The 16,049-nt window shown below is 49.5% G+C and overlaps 1 long non-coding RNA gene across 1 annotated transcript; it reads right to left on the bottom strand.

Annotated features, from left to right (window-relative positions):
- Positions 1–449: 449 nt before the first annotated feature.
- Positions 450–11,442, bottom strand: LOC148001847 (uncharacterized). The gene is made up of 2 exons (XR_015636230.1): positions 11,266–11,442; positions 450–994 (listed from the first exon to the last, which is right to left on the bottom strand). It is a non-coding gene; the product is annotated as an uncharacterized LOC148001847 (long non-coding RNA).
- Positions 11,443–16,049: the final 4,607 nt, after the last annotated feature.

The raw sequence follows: 16,049 nt of genomic DNA on the forward strand, positions 1-16,049 counted from the left end.
ACAGGATAAGAGGAGTCCCGGTGAGCATCCAGTACTGATGGTGCCACAGAAGCCAGAGATCTCAAACATTTGCAAATGAAATAGTGTGGACAGAGGGATACACTGTGGGACACACTGTGACACACTATGGCTTCCACGATGAGATGTTTTCTGTTTTGTTGTTGTTGTTGTGTATGTGTTTTATTTTTGGGGGGGGGGGCAGTTTGCAGGGGCCAAAGGCAGATATGAGGGGATGGTTTAATGAGCAGAACTGAAATGCATGAGGTGACACAAAGAATCAATTACAAAAAAAAAAAAAGCAACCGCTGACCACCAGGCTCCTCCAGTGGTACAAGTACCTGGTAAGGAGCCCTGCTCCTCCTACCCCTGCCCACTATCCTAAACCTCTCCTTCTCTTTCCTAGAAAACCCAGCTATTTTGGCCATGCGCTCTCTTGGTTCTTCTCTTGGTCTGTTTGCCCACTCTCCCTTTCTCTCTATCTCCTCTCCCTCTCCTTCTCCCTCTCCCTCTCCCTCTCCCCTCCCCCTCCTCTCATGGCCCCCGTGCCACATCTCATCTACTGCCTCTTCTCCCTTTATTGGAACCACCAGAGCTTCCAGGTGTCTCAGACTGTACTCTTCCTCATATCCACAATAAAAACTTCTCAGGCATACCTAAGAGCAGGGATGTCCCCATTCTCACTCAGTTGTAAACGTGCTGGGTCTCAGAGAGCATTCATCTGTCCCTGGGATGCTTTGGTTTGAGTTGTCTGTGGGGAAAGACACGGAGTCTCTGTGGGGACTTTGGCTTCTCAGTGTGTTGAGTTTCTTGGCTCTCAGCAGGAAAGGTACATCAGATTTGAGGGGGAGGGGCCGCTTCTCCTCATTTCCCTTTAGTTTTCTCCTTTTCTTCTTCTTCCTTTCAGGTCTGATCTGTGCTTGGGATCTGGAGGGCAGGAAGTGGGCAGGAGAAAGCCATTTGAGGCCCATGTGGTCCATTAGGATTTCGAGGTCACCTGGAAGATGGTGAGCTTTACTGACAGCACAAAACACTGAGAGCCCAAATGTGGATTAAAAAAAGTACACACACACACACACACAAACACAAACACACAACACAAACACATATACACACAACACACCAAAACACACACACATAACACACACACCACATCCACATCCACATCCACACACATCCATACACATAACACACACCACACACACATACACTCTCACACACACACATCCACATACCCACACATACATACATCCACACACACATCCACATACATCCATATAAGTAACACATACCACCCACATAAGACACACCATACACACCACACACACACACACACACACACACACACACACACACACACACAGCCCACCTTCTCCAATTGTGATTACAACTTTATGGGACAGAGCAAATGCTACATCAGAATTAAAGATGCAGTGACTTGGGGTTGGGGATTTAGCTCAGTGGTAGAGCGCTTGCCTAGCAATCGCAAGGCCCTGGGTTCGGTCCCCAGCTCCGGGGGGCGGGGGGAGAAAAAAAAAGATGCAGTGACTCCCCAGCACTTCTGTCCGTGATCAACTGTGTTGCAGAGTATGACTTCCCTGCAGACTTGATTCCGAACACATGTGTGTGCTGTGCACTGTGCATGACCTGGTGCCACACATCACCAGCGAATGCTGCCTGAGCCCCTCAGCTCAGATCTGAGACAGTGTTTTTACTGTACATACAAAGTCCTCTGTTCTTACCAAAACATCGAGGTTTAATTATGGAAAACAAATGCCTTCAACATTTCCCTGATGACAGCCCTTGACACGTCACATGAATGTGTCTTTGGGTTGTATGATGTAAGCATATTTGATTTTAAAACGTGCTGTTTGAGCTGCTGACTTGAATTTCATTTTTAAAAAGATCATTAAATCGTGGTTTTGAGACTAACACAGAATTCCCAACAATTTCTGAAATGGCTCTAAACACATTTCTGCTATTTTGAATTTACACCGCCTGTGAAAAATACTGAAGATATTCCATGTTCTATGGTATGAAATACGTAGCTAATGTCGTATTCCCTATGTAAATATAATCAATCATACCCATCTCATCTCTACAAATTTGCTCTCATCTTTAATAAATGCTGTAATTATATGTATGTGTAAGAACTGCTTTTAAATTTTCTTTGTGAGCTATTACCTCTAAATGTAATTGCTTCTCTGTTTTTGTCTCCATATAGCTAGGGTCGCATACAGGAGGCGGCGAAAAGAAAAAATGTAAGCCCTGCCCTAAAGAATAGCTCCCATCCTCCTCTCTGGGAGAAGATGCCCTGGTAAATTCTGGCAGGCACCTGGGTTACTCTGTGCTCTCCCTGTACCCACAGCCAGTTCAGGTCACCGTGCGGGCGCCCTGCGGCTCCCAGAACAGGTAACAAGCATCCCAAAGCCTGGAATAGACGCAATCTACGTCCCTCACCCAGCCCTCACTGCCTGGAGGACTCTGCGAAAGAACTCCCCAGCCACCAGGCCACTGAGCACCCTAGGACCTCAGCCAAGGGAATGGGGACAAAGCGGAAGGTGCTAAGAGCTGCCACAGCCACAGATGGGATGAGGCCTGCATGCAGAAGCTCTGTCACAGCGCCACCATGTGGTCAGCTGCAGAATAGGCATGGCACCAGTGGGGTAGGGGTGGGGCCTGAAAGGGATCTACCCTTTCTTGCAGAGGCCCCTGGGGGATTTGGAACCCGGCCCTACTGGCTGACCTCACTAGGACACTCTCTTAGGACCCAAAGTTGGCGGGAAACTTCTGTCTCATAACTCTTACTCTGTTAGGAAAGGCCTAAAGCCTCTGAGGAAGAGACCAGAGGCACAGATGGACTTTTGCTCCCTGAGTGAAGGCTCCTAGTGTTCAGTGCAGAGATGGATGGGGAAAGAGAAAAGTGGGTCAGCTTCTTGGTGGGGGAGGGTGATCCCAGAGGATGCACCATCTAGGGTCATCTCAGGTGCTGGTTCTGCAAGGGAATTCCGGAAGAACCGCCATGCTGTACCGGCCAGTCTGCAAGGGGTTGGCATGAAGCCCTGGCTTTGACTTTGAGAAATAAGTCGCAGACCAACATACACCCGGCACTACGCCAGCCTGCCAGCCAGCCCTGGGTACGCTGGGTATTTGACAGCACTCTGACTGAGAGCCCAAGTGGGAGGGAAGTGAGACGCAATTTGAGTGGGACAGGAAACAGGATGTGGCAGTGTTCCTCTGGCCTAGGCCTGAAAGAGCTATGGCAGGTTCCAGGGTGGGCCTTGAGTGCCACCTGGTTTTGGACTGCAAATCATCAGGCAAACACCATTTTCCTGACCCATGCACCTTCTTTGACACTAGTCCGTTATGTGCCTGGAGGCCAGAGCACGAGAGAGCAGAGAGCGAAGTAACCTCTTCCCCAAACCCTGAGGATAAAAAGCTCATCTTTGCCTTTCTAAGCCAAGTTGTGTGGTGGGGAGGGGGAGCGGGAGTAGGAAGGGGAGCGGGAGGGAGAGGGGGGATGAGAAGATGAAGGGATCCTTTGTGCTTTGAGAGCCTCCAGGCAGGAAAGAACAGCCTCTTCGAAGGATGTAAAAACCATCCGTGGGGTTGCCTGTGGCCCAACAAGAGAAAGCTTTCTCTGCTGGGTTGTTTAAGTAATGCCTGCTTCTGGATGCAGTGTCACACGGCCCTCTGGACAATGACCTGGGCTCTGCCGAGGCCCACAGATCCCCAGGGCTGGAGAACAGTGAGGGAATCATTGGGCATAGCCTGAGGTCAATGTGGCAGCCCGTGTTCCTCTGAGCTCAGGAGTTCCTAAGTAAGCTCTGAGTGGGAGGGATCCCTGAGAAGAAACAGAACAGTAGGTGGACGGTCCTCCCCAGGGAAGTGCAGGCTGCTGTTAGGTTTAACCTGATGTGGGAAACAATGTCCAACTGGTGTTCCCAGTTCAGTGTTACACAGCTGCTCCTCCTGCAAGAGACCCTCTTGACTGACAGGAGAGGGAGAGGAGTCCCCCAAGAGGGGCTATAGCTCGATGGTAGACTGCTCATTTAGCACTCGTCAGACCCTGACAGAAGAGCCTCAAGACAGGGGGTCTTACTCCAAGCCCTACCCAGGTCCCGCATGGAGGTCCTAAATCCACCATGGTGGCACACACCTTTAATCCCAGCCCTTGGGAGGCAGAGGCAGGTGGATCTCTGTGAGTTCCAGGCCAGTCCAGTCTAAGTTGCAGGACAGCCAGAGCTACACAGCGAGAGCCTATCTCAGAACAACCAAAACGGAGGAGGAGGAAGAAGAGAAGGATGAGGAGGAAGAAGAGGAAGAGAAGGAAGATGACGAGGAGGAAGAGGAAGAGGTGGTCCTGGGGTCTTGGGCATGTCACAATTTACATGACACCTTTTTTTTTTTTTTAATTTCTTCATTTCAACTCCACGGCAGCCTTGAGGAAACAGGCTGGCCTAGGGGTCTGCCACTGTGTTCTGCCAATGTGGGGAAGCCTGGTCCCAGGCCCTGGGGAGATCACTCACTGTCTCCATGGTGGCTCCTACTTAGGCCTGCCCAAGGCAGTCTGACATTCACTGCTGCCTGCACAGAAGCCGCAGACAGTAGACAAACACCTCAGCATGCAGGGCTCAAATCTGGTGTCTGTTCCCCAGAGCTGGAGAGCTGCGGTCATTTCCATCTGTCATTGGCTTCAGAAACACCCCAGGCACACAGGCACACCTGCCGCTCCCTCAACAGAAAGTCCTCACCCAAGCTGCTTGGCCGCTTCTCAACAAATGCACAAGTCATTTTTTGGGCATAGGTGTATGTCACACGATATTTGCGATAAAATCATTTTTACTCTAAAATTATTTTCTGTCAACCTGAAATTTCAATGTAATTGAGCGTCTGGGTAATGGGTTTTTTTTTTTTCTCTTGGTTTTAATTTTTGGTGGCAGGAAGTGGACTCAGGACTTCACACACACTAGACACCTACAGGGTTTCCTATTGATCTACACCCACAGTCCAAATGGAATTTCTAATTAACCACTTACTTGTTTTTAAAGATTTATTTATTTTATGTATGTGAGTACACTGTAGCTGTCTCCAGACACACCAGAAGAGGGCATCAGATCTCATTACAGATGGTTGTGAGCCACCATGTGGTTGCTGGGAATTGAGCTCAGGACCTCTAAAAGAGCAGTCAGTGCCCTTAACCACTGGGCCATCTCTCCAGCACAAACCACTAACTTTTTAATAGGCTAAATAAGATATACTTATTCTTACTTTATGTGCATGGATGCTTTGCTTAGATGTAGGTCTGTCCACTACATGTGTGCCTGGTACCTGTGGAAAACAGGAGAAAGCAAGGGAAACCCCGGAGCTGGAGTTACGGGCTTTTGCAAGCTACTGTGGGAGTGCTGGGAACCAAACCTGGGTCCCCATGCATGGGTACAGGAGCTCTGTTCTGCAGAGTCATCTTCTAGCCCACGTACATTTGCTTTGACGAAGTCTTGTCATCTTGCCTAGGCTAGCCTCAAATCCTGGGCTCAGATGACCCTCTCAAGCCTCAGCTTCCTGGATAGTTGGAATTACACATGCCCCACCCATCCAGCTTCTTCTGCATCGTTAGTTGCTATTTCTGGCAACCCTATGCTAGTGGGACTTTTGGCACCGTGACCCTTAAAAGCAGGCAGATTTTAACTGGAGTCTACAAGGCCGTAAACAGGGCTTCAGCAGCACCTCCTGTCCTAACTCTGTAGCAGGGAGAAAGAAAATAGCAATCAGCTACAGAAATTAAAAAAAGCATTTGCTTCCTTGAGAACCTCCAGAGGGAAAGAGTATTTCCAACTCTAGTTTCTATCACTCGTCTCATGAAAATGGCCACATTGGGAACACAGAGCCCGAAGCTCATCCAGGAACTGCCAATCAGGGACCGCCGATTAGGAACTGCCAATCAGGGACTGCCAATCGGGAACTGTCAATCAGGGACTGCCAATCAGGAACTGCCAACCGGAACTACCAATCGGGGACTGCAAATCGAATCCGGAACTCTAACACGACTATTTCAGCAGGACGTCCCCGGGCACCTTTGCTAGATGGCGTAAGTGCCCAGTTTGATCGGGTTTTAACTCCTACCACTTGCTAGGTTTTTGTTGTTGTTGTCGTTGTTGCACTTTTGCTTCCTTTCTACTTAGAAATTAACTCATTTGAAATTACAGCTATTCTAGACTGTTCTTATGGAATACCCCAGTGACCACAGCAATCTGGACTTGGGACGTACTCAAGGTTGAACTGTTTCCCATCAGTTCCTATGCAGAAGTCCTAATCACAGGACCTGAGACGTGCGGTAATCAGTGGATTGGGTTTGTCTAGACCAGCGGTTCTCACTCTTCCCAATGCGGTTAAAAAGGGTCACACTTTTTTCAGTTCCTCGTTTGTAGTGACCCCACCCATAAAATTATCCTCGCCGCTTCTTTCTAACTGTAAATTTGCTACTTCCATTGTAAGTATATGTTTTTGGAGATAGGGGTTTGCCAAAGGGGGCGGGGGGGGGGGGGCTACAGCCCACAGGTTGAGAACCGCCCTTTTAGATAGACTGAAGGAGACACCAATATGAGTTGTGCTTTGTAAAGAGCAATTCGTGAGGCTGGAGAGGCGGCTCAGTGGTTCAGAGCTCCTTCTGCTCTTACAGAGGACTCTGGTTCAGTTCCCAGCACCCACATGAGAGTTCACAACTATCTGTAACTTCAGTTCCAGGAAATCTGATGGCTTCTTTAGCCCTCTTTGGGCCCTGCACGCACATGCTACACAGACATACATACAAGCAAACACTCACTGTGGTGGTTTGAGCAAGAAATACCTGTAAGTCTCGGGCACTTGAACACTGGAGAAGGTAGGTTGCTTGATTTCAAAAGACTCAAAACCATTTCAAGTGCTCTCTGTGCTTTCTCTGTTTATAGTTCAAGATTATGGGCCCTCAGCTGCAGCAACCGCTGTCTGCCACTTCTCCCTCCCCTCTGCTGTCATGGGCTCTGATCCCCTGAAGCTGCAGGCCCTAAATAAACCCTTCCTTCTATAAGTTGCCCTGTAATAGGAAATAGGAAAGTAACTAATATACTCATATACATAAAATAAAGATAAATAAAATAAATAATATATTATTTATAATTAAATAGAATAATAAATGATAATAAATATAAAATATATTTCAAAAGGAAATAACTTTTCTTTTAAAAAGGAGCAGTTTGGATGCACACATACAGAGGGAAGGCCGTACGGAAGTGTGGCAAGAAGATAGACAGATATAAGCCAAGGAGGTGCCTCAGAGGGAAACAACCCCGTTGATCCCATGGACTCTGGGACCATGTCCTCTTCCTCCAGCCAGTGGTACTGTGTCATAGCAGTCCTAGGAACCTCACAGCGATACTTGGGCTTGGAGCCTGGAGCTGGCTCTGCCTTCTCCTTCCTGGTTTCCTCTGCTTACCCAGTGATGATGGCTACACATTCCCAACCGAGAAGGACTCTGGGACAAAGCGTCCAGTTACTCTGTACTTCATGGACCCTTTGACTCTTCTAAGCAACAGACTATGGGGGACCCCAGCCACATAGGATAGACTACAGAGGCTGTTTTCCTAACAGCTGTGTGGGGACATTTGGCCCCTGGATGTAAACGTTCCGTGGTAGCCATGGGATTGTCAGATAGTCTGGCTGAAGACAAGGAACACAGAGCAGGCAGTGGAGAGAGGACTCGCAGACACATAATGAGTGGGAAGGGGGCTCTCTGGCTTCCAGTGTCTGTCTGTGCTCTCAGGTCAACTAGGCTATGCGTCACCGTAGAAGGAGCATCGGGAGCTGAAGGTGGTTAAGAACACGCTGTTCTCGCAGAGGACCAGGGTTCTGTTCTCGGTACCCACACTGAGCAGCTTGTAACTCTAGCTCCAGGGGAGTCTGACGCCCTTTTCTGACCTCGGATGCTCTCTTTCTCTTTCCCTCTCCCCTTCCCTCTCATACACATACCCCAAATAAAAGAAGGGGCAGATGTGGTGGTGTACACCTGTAATTCCAGCACTCAGGAGGCAGAGGCAGGCGGCTATCTATGAGTTTGAAGATAGCCTGGGCTACAAAGTGAGTTCCAGTCCAGCCAGCCAAGGCTACATAGTGAACCCCTGTCTCCAAAATACCCAAACCCAAACCAAAAAAACAACAACAAAACAAAACAAAATAACCAAAGCAAAGCAAACAAAGTAGAAGACCACTCTGTCTCTCTCCCTGGCCCAGCAATCAGCACACAACAGATCACCAGACACCCAGGCCTCCTAAGATCAAAGAAAGGATCCTAGTTCCAGCAAAAGATCATCCCGCAGGCTTGGAATTAATTTACTCAGGGGAGGTGGGGGACACTTTGATCTGCCATTCTCAACACCCAGGCTAGACATCAGGAGCTCTGGGCACTGGAGCAGAGAGGCTCTGCTGAACGCCCTTGGGTGACCCACTTGGATGCTCTTGATCCTGTGAGATATGTGAGAAGGGAGAGGTCTTCACTGGAGGAGAACCCTTCTCAGTATTAGGCAGGGTGGAAGGCACCCGTGTGAACAGGAAACAGCTGCTGCCACCTGCCCCAGGCTCCTAGGCTCCCCCACACTCCTCAGTCCTACCCAGAGGTCAGTGCTCCCAGAAGCTGGAGCAAACTTGCACGGACCCCAGTCAGGTCCATAGCAAGAGTCACGTGGCAGGCTTGGTCTGCTTACACCTTATTATTTATTATCTATAGACAGTCTGCCTTAAACTCACTGAAGTCAAAGACGAACTTCTGGTCTTCCTTCGTCCACTTCCAGAGGGCTAGGTTTAAAGGCGTGCTTCACCTCGTCCTGTCTTCTTGTAACTTGGGATCAAACCCAGAGTTTCTTTTTTTTTTTTTTTTTTTTTCTTTTTTTTCGGGGCTGGGGACTGAACCTAGGACCTTGCGCTTCCTAGGCAAGCGCTCTACCACTGAGCCAAATCCCCAACCCCGAACCCAGAGTTTCTAATGTGCTAGGAAAACGCTCTATTAGTGGGACTATAGGTATACCCAGCTGGTTTTTGGACAGATCGTCCAATGTGTCCTGGTGTCAAAACAAAAGACAAGAAGGCTGGAGCCGACAGCACTCTTGTGTGGACTCCACTCAGATCCATAGCAGACTGACAGGGAGGTGATACGTGACCAGGTCAACCCTGAACAAGCAGGATACTTGGAGGGCAAAAAAGTCTCCATCACAGTCCTGTGACTGAGCTCTTTCTGGGCAAGGTGGACACTAGAGCCAGAGGAAGCAGAACAAATGTCTCCTGCCTCCTGTCCCAGCCCTTTGCTAAGTCTGGGGTCAGCGTTTACTGTTGAATTCCTCTGGTGTCTAGGGGAATGGGCAAAGCCGGACAGTGACAGAAGGGTCTGATAGCCCTTAAGTAAGCGACTTGTTGGGCCCAAGGCGGAGCTGGAGGCCCAGGGCTGACAGTGGCATCTGGGGAAGTCAATGGCTCTTCTGCCTGGTCACTTTCACTCTAAGCGTTGCCCGGGAGTCCACCCAAGTTGCATGTAGCTCCCTGAGCATGGAAGCCTCCACTTAAGCCATCCACAGCCATGAGCCACAAGAGCTGGGACTACACATAAACCAACTTGTCAACTAGGGATACAGGTCCCCTCCGTCCTCAACGGTTACTGGGAGAGCCAATCTAGAGGACATGGACATGTCCTTCTCCCTCAGAGCCCACCGTGTTAGGCTATTGCTAGCTGGTGGACCGGAAGAGGAAGCTCTGAGCAGTGGGCTGTGAGATGGTCTCTGGGCCCAGCTCCACCATGAACCTGCCAGAGGGGAGATACCTGTCCAGGTGCAAAGATAATGCATGGTCCATGGTCCTCTGGCTGCTGGCTCCCTTTGGTCTTCGTGAATGCTGTAGGCAGACAGACTTTGGCAATTCAGCATATTCCACTACGCGGTGTATGCTGGGAAGGACCAAAGGCGCCTGCGCGGCTAGTGGCCAGTGAGGGCACCTCCATCTTGATTGGTTCCTCTGAAGGCTACCATGGTGGGTTACAGATCCACACTTCAGTTCTGCAGTGCCCTTGACACACTACTGTGTCTCCCTAGCCTCCACGGGTGTTGCTCACTAATGCTCAGGATCCGCCCTTGGCTGTCTTCTGCTCCCAGATGCCTGTTTCCACCTCTCAGGGAATCTTCCTACTTTCTGTTTCTGGCGTGCCTCTCCCAGTGCTCAGTGGCTAGCCACGCTCCTGGCCCTGAGACCTCTCTTCTACCCCAAACCACAGGCATATACAGAGGACTTCTGCCTGGACCCTACCGGCCGCTCTAGCCTTTACATTCCCAGCATAGTCTTGACCAGTAGAACATTCTGGACTGTAGAAGTTGGCCTGCCTGGAGGGTCCATCTAGAATCCGGAGCACTAAGGGACCCTTTCATCACAGCGACAACAGTGTATGCAATCCTCCTTCATATTCCCCGCATACTTTTTCCAGCTTTAAATTCTCATTCTCTCCCTAGCAGTCCTTGGGTTCGGAGCCCATGTCCACCCATCAACATACAAGGCTATGTGCTGGTTGCTCTTCCAAAAGCCGGATCCTAGGGGTGCTCACACATGACTGGAGCAGCAGTCAGGGCATCTCTGCATAGGTCATTTGTAATTCCCAACCTTAACGCAGATGCAGCAGCCCAAGTGTCTTATTTGTCTGCCTTGTAGGTCAGACCTTGATTCAGCTCCTCATGACTCGGGTCCCAAGTGTGAGAAGAGTAGGGACAGACGGCAGCCAGCAGAGGGCGCTGCCTAGCCGCCAGGAGACGCGCTGCCTAGCGCTACCGCCGGGAGGCTCCCGAGCACTGTAGCTTGGATAGACCGGGCCAGCAGGATGACGCCAATCTTAGAGACAATGAGAGGGACAAGCAGAGGAACAGTGGTTTCTCCCTATCACTTTCGCTGCCTGCCTTGGTCCATCCTAGCACTGTGTCCTGACTCCCAAGCTAGCCTAGCCCAGACCCGACAATTGCTCTTAGTGCAGCTCACCAAGCACGAAAGTCAGAACAGATGGGGAAGGTGGGAATGGCTTCCTGGGGTGCTAAACAAACAGGATATCTCTGCTTTCCTCCAGGAATGAGATGGGGACAAGCCTCGTTCTGGTTAGAAAGAGGCAGAAGAAAACTGAGACTCAGCATTTAATCCAGCTGTAGGTACTGAAAAAGCCTCGTTCAAAGGAGCTCTCAAGGTCCTTGGAAGCTAGCGGGGAAAATCACGTACCTGTGATGGTTAATTGAGAGTCAGGTTGACTGGATTATGGAGTGACCAAACCATTTGAGCAAGTGTGTCCCTGGGGATGAAGAGCCTTGTCAAAGTGGCTGCGGCAGAACAGAACTTGGCCCCCAAGTCTCACCACAGGAGACTGGCCCTTTTTCTGGTTGCGCCACGCCCTCCAGGAGCACTTCCGGGAATGCACTGCACCTGGACCCACAGGTGCCTCTATAAAATCCACTTTTTCTTGCCTCCCACTCTCCCTTCGTTAGGGATTCCTACAGGAGTCCTTTGCCTAGGGGTGGCCTAAACAATAGTACTTTGGTTGTCTTTAAGTGCCGAGGAAGCCGGTTGCTAGCCAGTCTGGTAATGTCAAGTCGGGGTCTCTAACTTTCACCTCCTATTGCAAGCTGCAGCGGCTCTGAGCATTAAATACATCTCATTGAAGGAAGAGGAATGAAGAGGGATGGGCAAAGTGCTTTTCCGCATTGATCTTCCTCTTATGTTGGAGGAAAAAGTCTTTGTCAAACGTTCCCAAAACATGTCCCTTTTCATTGCATTGTCCAGAAAGAGCCACGAGTGCCCCTAGAGCAAGTCTGGACCTACATTTTTGAGATCAGAGAGGTATTCACTTGAGACCTGAGCAAATCAGGATCATGGCAGCAGAGGAAGGGGTGGAGGTGAGGAGGGAACAGGTAGTCCAGGCATCATGGGGTCTTTATCTCCTGCAGCTGCTAGGATGATGAGCGAGTGAGGAGTTCAGACTTGCATCTGAGCCTCCCGGAGCCTCAAAAGGCTTTCAACAGACAGGGACGTTTTGATCATACAGTGCTTTGGCTACTGTAAGAGGAGGGAAGGAGACTGTGGGACTTGGGGGTAAGAGGACAGGATAGGGTGGGCTCATCATGAGAATCCTTTAGACACAGAGCCATAGCTTGCTTAACTCTGGGCAGGCGAGGAAAACCCAAGAGATGCCAAGAAATGGAGCCTGAGGGTGACAGTGAAGAAGGTGGCGGGGCCGTATTGAACTTGAGACACCTTGGGTATATGTGGAAGGCAGTGAAGGCAGATCTTAAGAAGGAGGAATGAGGGGCTTAAACTTGGGCCTGCAGTCTCAGGGAAAAAGGCCTTCACAGGATGTAAGAAGACAGCCACCCCACCCTACCCCTGGCTCTCAGCACTAATTTCACAGTAGCCTGTTCTCTCATACTCGTCCCCCCACCTCCCCGACCATACGCTGTTACTCCCTGTAGAACAACCCTGGCTTCTTAACGTTTACCTGCCCATTCTTGGAACTCAGCTCACCCAGATTCCTGTGATGGACCTGGACCTGTTTGTTGTTTCTAGGATATCCACGTTTCCCCATCTGCTTCTGGATGGATCGCACCAGGCCCTTTACAGACACTGGCACTATGGCTTACTTGGTAGGTTTTACAGTTTGAGTACAGACTGTGCCCAGAGGCTCATGGGTCTCGACCCTTGGCCCCCAGTTAGTACTGGTTGTTTTTGAGAAGTTGTGGAACCTTCGGGAGGTGGAGCCTTACCAGAAGAAGTGGATCACGGTAAGGTAGGCCTCAAGGGTTATAATTCTGGTGGGGCATTTCAATGTTAATGTATTGTATGTATTGTTCTCTAGAGTAACAACTTACAGAATGAATCTCTACACACACACACACACACACACACAGAGGGTTTTATTAGAATGGCTTACAGACTGTGTTCCAGCTAATCCATCAATGACTGCCTGTGAGACGACGGCCCAAGAATACCATAGTTTAGTTCATGAGGGTGGGTGTCTTGTGATCTTCAGCAGTCACCAGAATTCCAAAATAGGCTCTAATGCCAGTGAAGGAATGAACTTGCTAGCAAGATTGAGAGCAAGCAGGCGGGCGGGGGTGGGCATCTTTCTTCTACGTCTGTTATCTAGGCTGCCAGCAGGTGTGTTTCAGATTAAAGGTGGATCTTCCCACCTCAAAGATCTGGACTAGAAGTAGGTCTTCCCACTTCAAATGAATTAAGACAAAAGTCTCTCAGAGGTGTGCCCAGGCATTTGGGTTTTAGTTAATTCCAGATGCAGTCAAGTTGACAACCAGGAATGTCCGTCATGGTGCGAATGCCTTACCTGCGTGTTTGTTGTGCCTATTCGTAACTCCCTGGAACTGGAGTTATAGATGGGCGTGGGTGGCTAATGTTGACTCTCTGATCCCTGACAAGAACGAAAAATGTTCTTAAACCCCGAGCCATCACTCCTGCCCAGGGACTACTTTCCCAAGGCAACCATAAAGGCTCTGGTTTCCCACTCAATATTTTACAACTTTAGGCAAAGAGATGAAAAATGACAAGGAGCCCTTGACCCATGAACATAATTCTTTCCTCAGAGTGTTAAGGTTCTTGTGTGTAACCAGGTCTCTTAGTCAGGGATCCTGCTCCTGCACAAACATGACCAAGAAGCAAGTTGGGGAGGAAAGGGTTTATTCAGCTTACACTTCCACACTGCTGTTCATCACCAAAGGAAGTCAGGACTGGAACTCACACAGGGCAGGAAGCAGGAGCTGATGCAGAAGCCATGGAGGGATGTTACTTACTGACTTGCTCCCCCTGGCTTGCTCAGCTTGCTTTCTTTAGAACCCAAGACCACCAGCCCAGGGATGGCACCACCCACAATGGGCTGGGTCCTCCTCCTTGATCACTAATTGAGAAAATGCCTTACAGCTGGGTCTCATGGAGGCATTTCCTCCACTGAGACTCCCTTCTCCAGCTTGTGTCAGGTTGACACAGAGAACCAGCAGTGCACCGGGTTTAACACGGAAGAGGCCATCCATGGGGCTCTCTTCAGGCTTGTTCGATTGTTTACCAATGTAGCGGGCCCAGCTCCACCTTAGATCTTCCTTTGCCCAACGTGCTGGGGGGTGGGGCCCAGGTGAAGGCTGGACCCTGCTGAGGCCTCCTCAGTGTTACGGCTACAGCAGATGATTCTCTTGACTCTTGAGCCCGTAGTGTGGCTCCCACACTCACCTCACCTTAGCCAATGCACAGTCCAAAGGTGATTCCACTGCATTTGCCCCCTCCTGGCCTCTTCCTAACACGGAGGTGAGTCAAGTGGCTAATTTTTAGCCTTTGTGCCCAGTGTCAAGCTGCACGAAGGATGGTGGGATGGTACTCAGTAAGGACAAAGGTTTCAAGGGGGCAGGCATCTCCCTTTCAGTCCCTTAGCTGCTCAAATCCACGTCAGATGTCAAAATACAACACTGGAGGGTGGACTGGGGATTTTTTCTCATTTGTGTGTGATGTATGTATGTATGTATGTATGTATGTATGTATGTATGTATGTATGTATAATTTCCATTCTGTCAAAACCTGTCACTCCACACCACCACAGATTAATCTTCCCCTTTGTGCTTCCTTGGACTATTATGAAGGGTGGAATCACCTCCCTGAACCAAGAACTTCTAGAATAGTGGCTCTTTTAGAATTGTGACCTCTCTGAGGTAGAATGACCCTTTCACAGGGATCACCTAAGACCATCAGAAAACACAGATGATGCTACATTACGATTCGTAATCGTAGCAAAATTACAGTTAAGTAGCAATGAGCAGCCGGAGAGATGGCTCAGTGGTTAAGAGCACTGATTGCTCTTCCAGAGGTCCTGAGTTCAATTCCCAGCAACCACAAGGTGGCTCACAACCATCTGTAATGGGATCTGATGCCCTCTTCTGGTGTCTCTGGAGACAGCTACAGTGTACTCATATACATTAAAAAAAAAGAAAGGGGTGGGGGTGGGGATTTAGCTCAGTGGTAGAGTGCTTGCCTAGCAAGCGCAAGGCCCTGAGTTCGGTCCCCAGCTCCAAAAAAAAAAAAAAAAAAAGAAAAGAAAAAAAAAAGGAGCAATGAAAATAACGTTATGGCTGGGGGTCACCACAACATGAAGGCTTGTATTAAAAGCTTCTAGCTTAGGAAGGTTGAGGATCACTGTCACAGAATACCTTTCCGTATTGAGTAAATACCTCATCTCTTTGCTGGGTGGGAACTTCATGGAGTCTACCCATCAGAAAGGAGAAACTACTCCATAGTCTTGCATGCTGTTAAGTGACAACTTAAAATTCGAAATCCATTTAAAAATGAATCCAATATAAACATCTTCACAGGGGGCAGGGAGTCCTCTCTTGTAAGGTATTCCTTCCAATACATGCAGTCATGAGTGAAAGTCTTGGTAAGTGGGGGAAGGAGGCTCTCATTTTACACTCTGGGAAAACAAAGGATTCGGCAGTTAGTGGTACGTTCAGGTTTGGATCTCTGGATGATTGCTGGACTGATGCCAGGCACACAACGGGAGGCTCACCGTCCCCTCTGATATCTCTCCAGGTGGCTACTGCCACAGTGTGTACACAGAAGAGGTGCCTGCTGAACCGACACGGCAACTGTAGTGGCCCACCACGGCTATTCCTAGATACAAACCCAGAAGAAAGGCACCCATCTGTTCCACACACATGCTGGAAGATTCATAGTGGCACTGCTCGTAATAGCCCCAAGCTGGGAACTACGGTATCACACTGAGAACGGACTACCCACCACTATGCGATATGGATGAGTCTCATGTACAAGCCTGAGAGAAAGATGCCAAACACAAGAAGGCACGGTTCCATTTATGCCGAGCGTGAGAGACAGCTAAGTGTGGTGGGGAAGCCAGGAGGGGCTGTGCTGGCTGTGAACTATAGAATATGAGGGGGCTCACAGAGAGTCCCATAAGGATGCTTCTTGACCTTGGTGCTAGTCACACGTGCATTTAGTGAGCT

Source organism: Rattus norvegicus, chromosome 13 (assembly GCF_021556685.1).
Source record: "Rattus norvegicus strain SHRSP/BbbUtx chromosome 13, alternate assembly SHRSP_T2T, whole genome shotgun sequence".
Taxonomy (NCBI): Eukaryota; Metazoa; Chordata; class Mammalia; order Rodentia; family Muridae; genus Rattus; species Rattus norvegicus.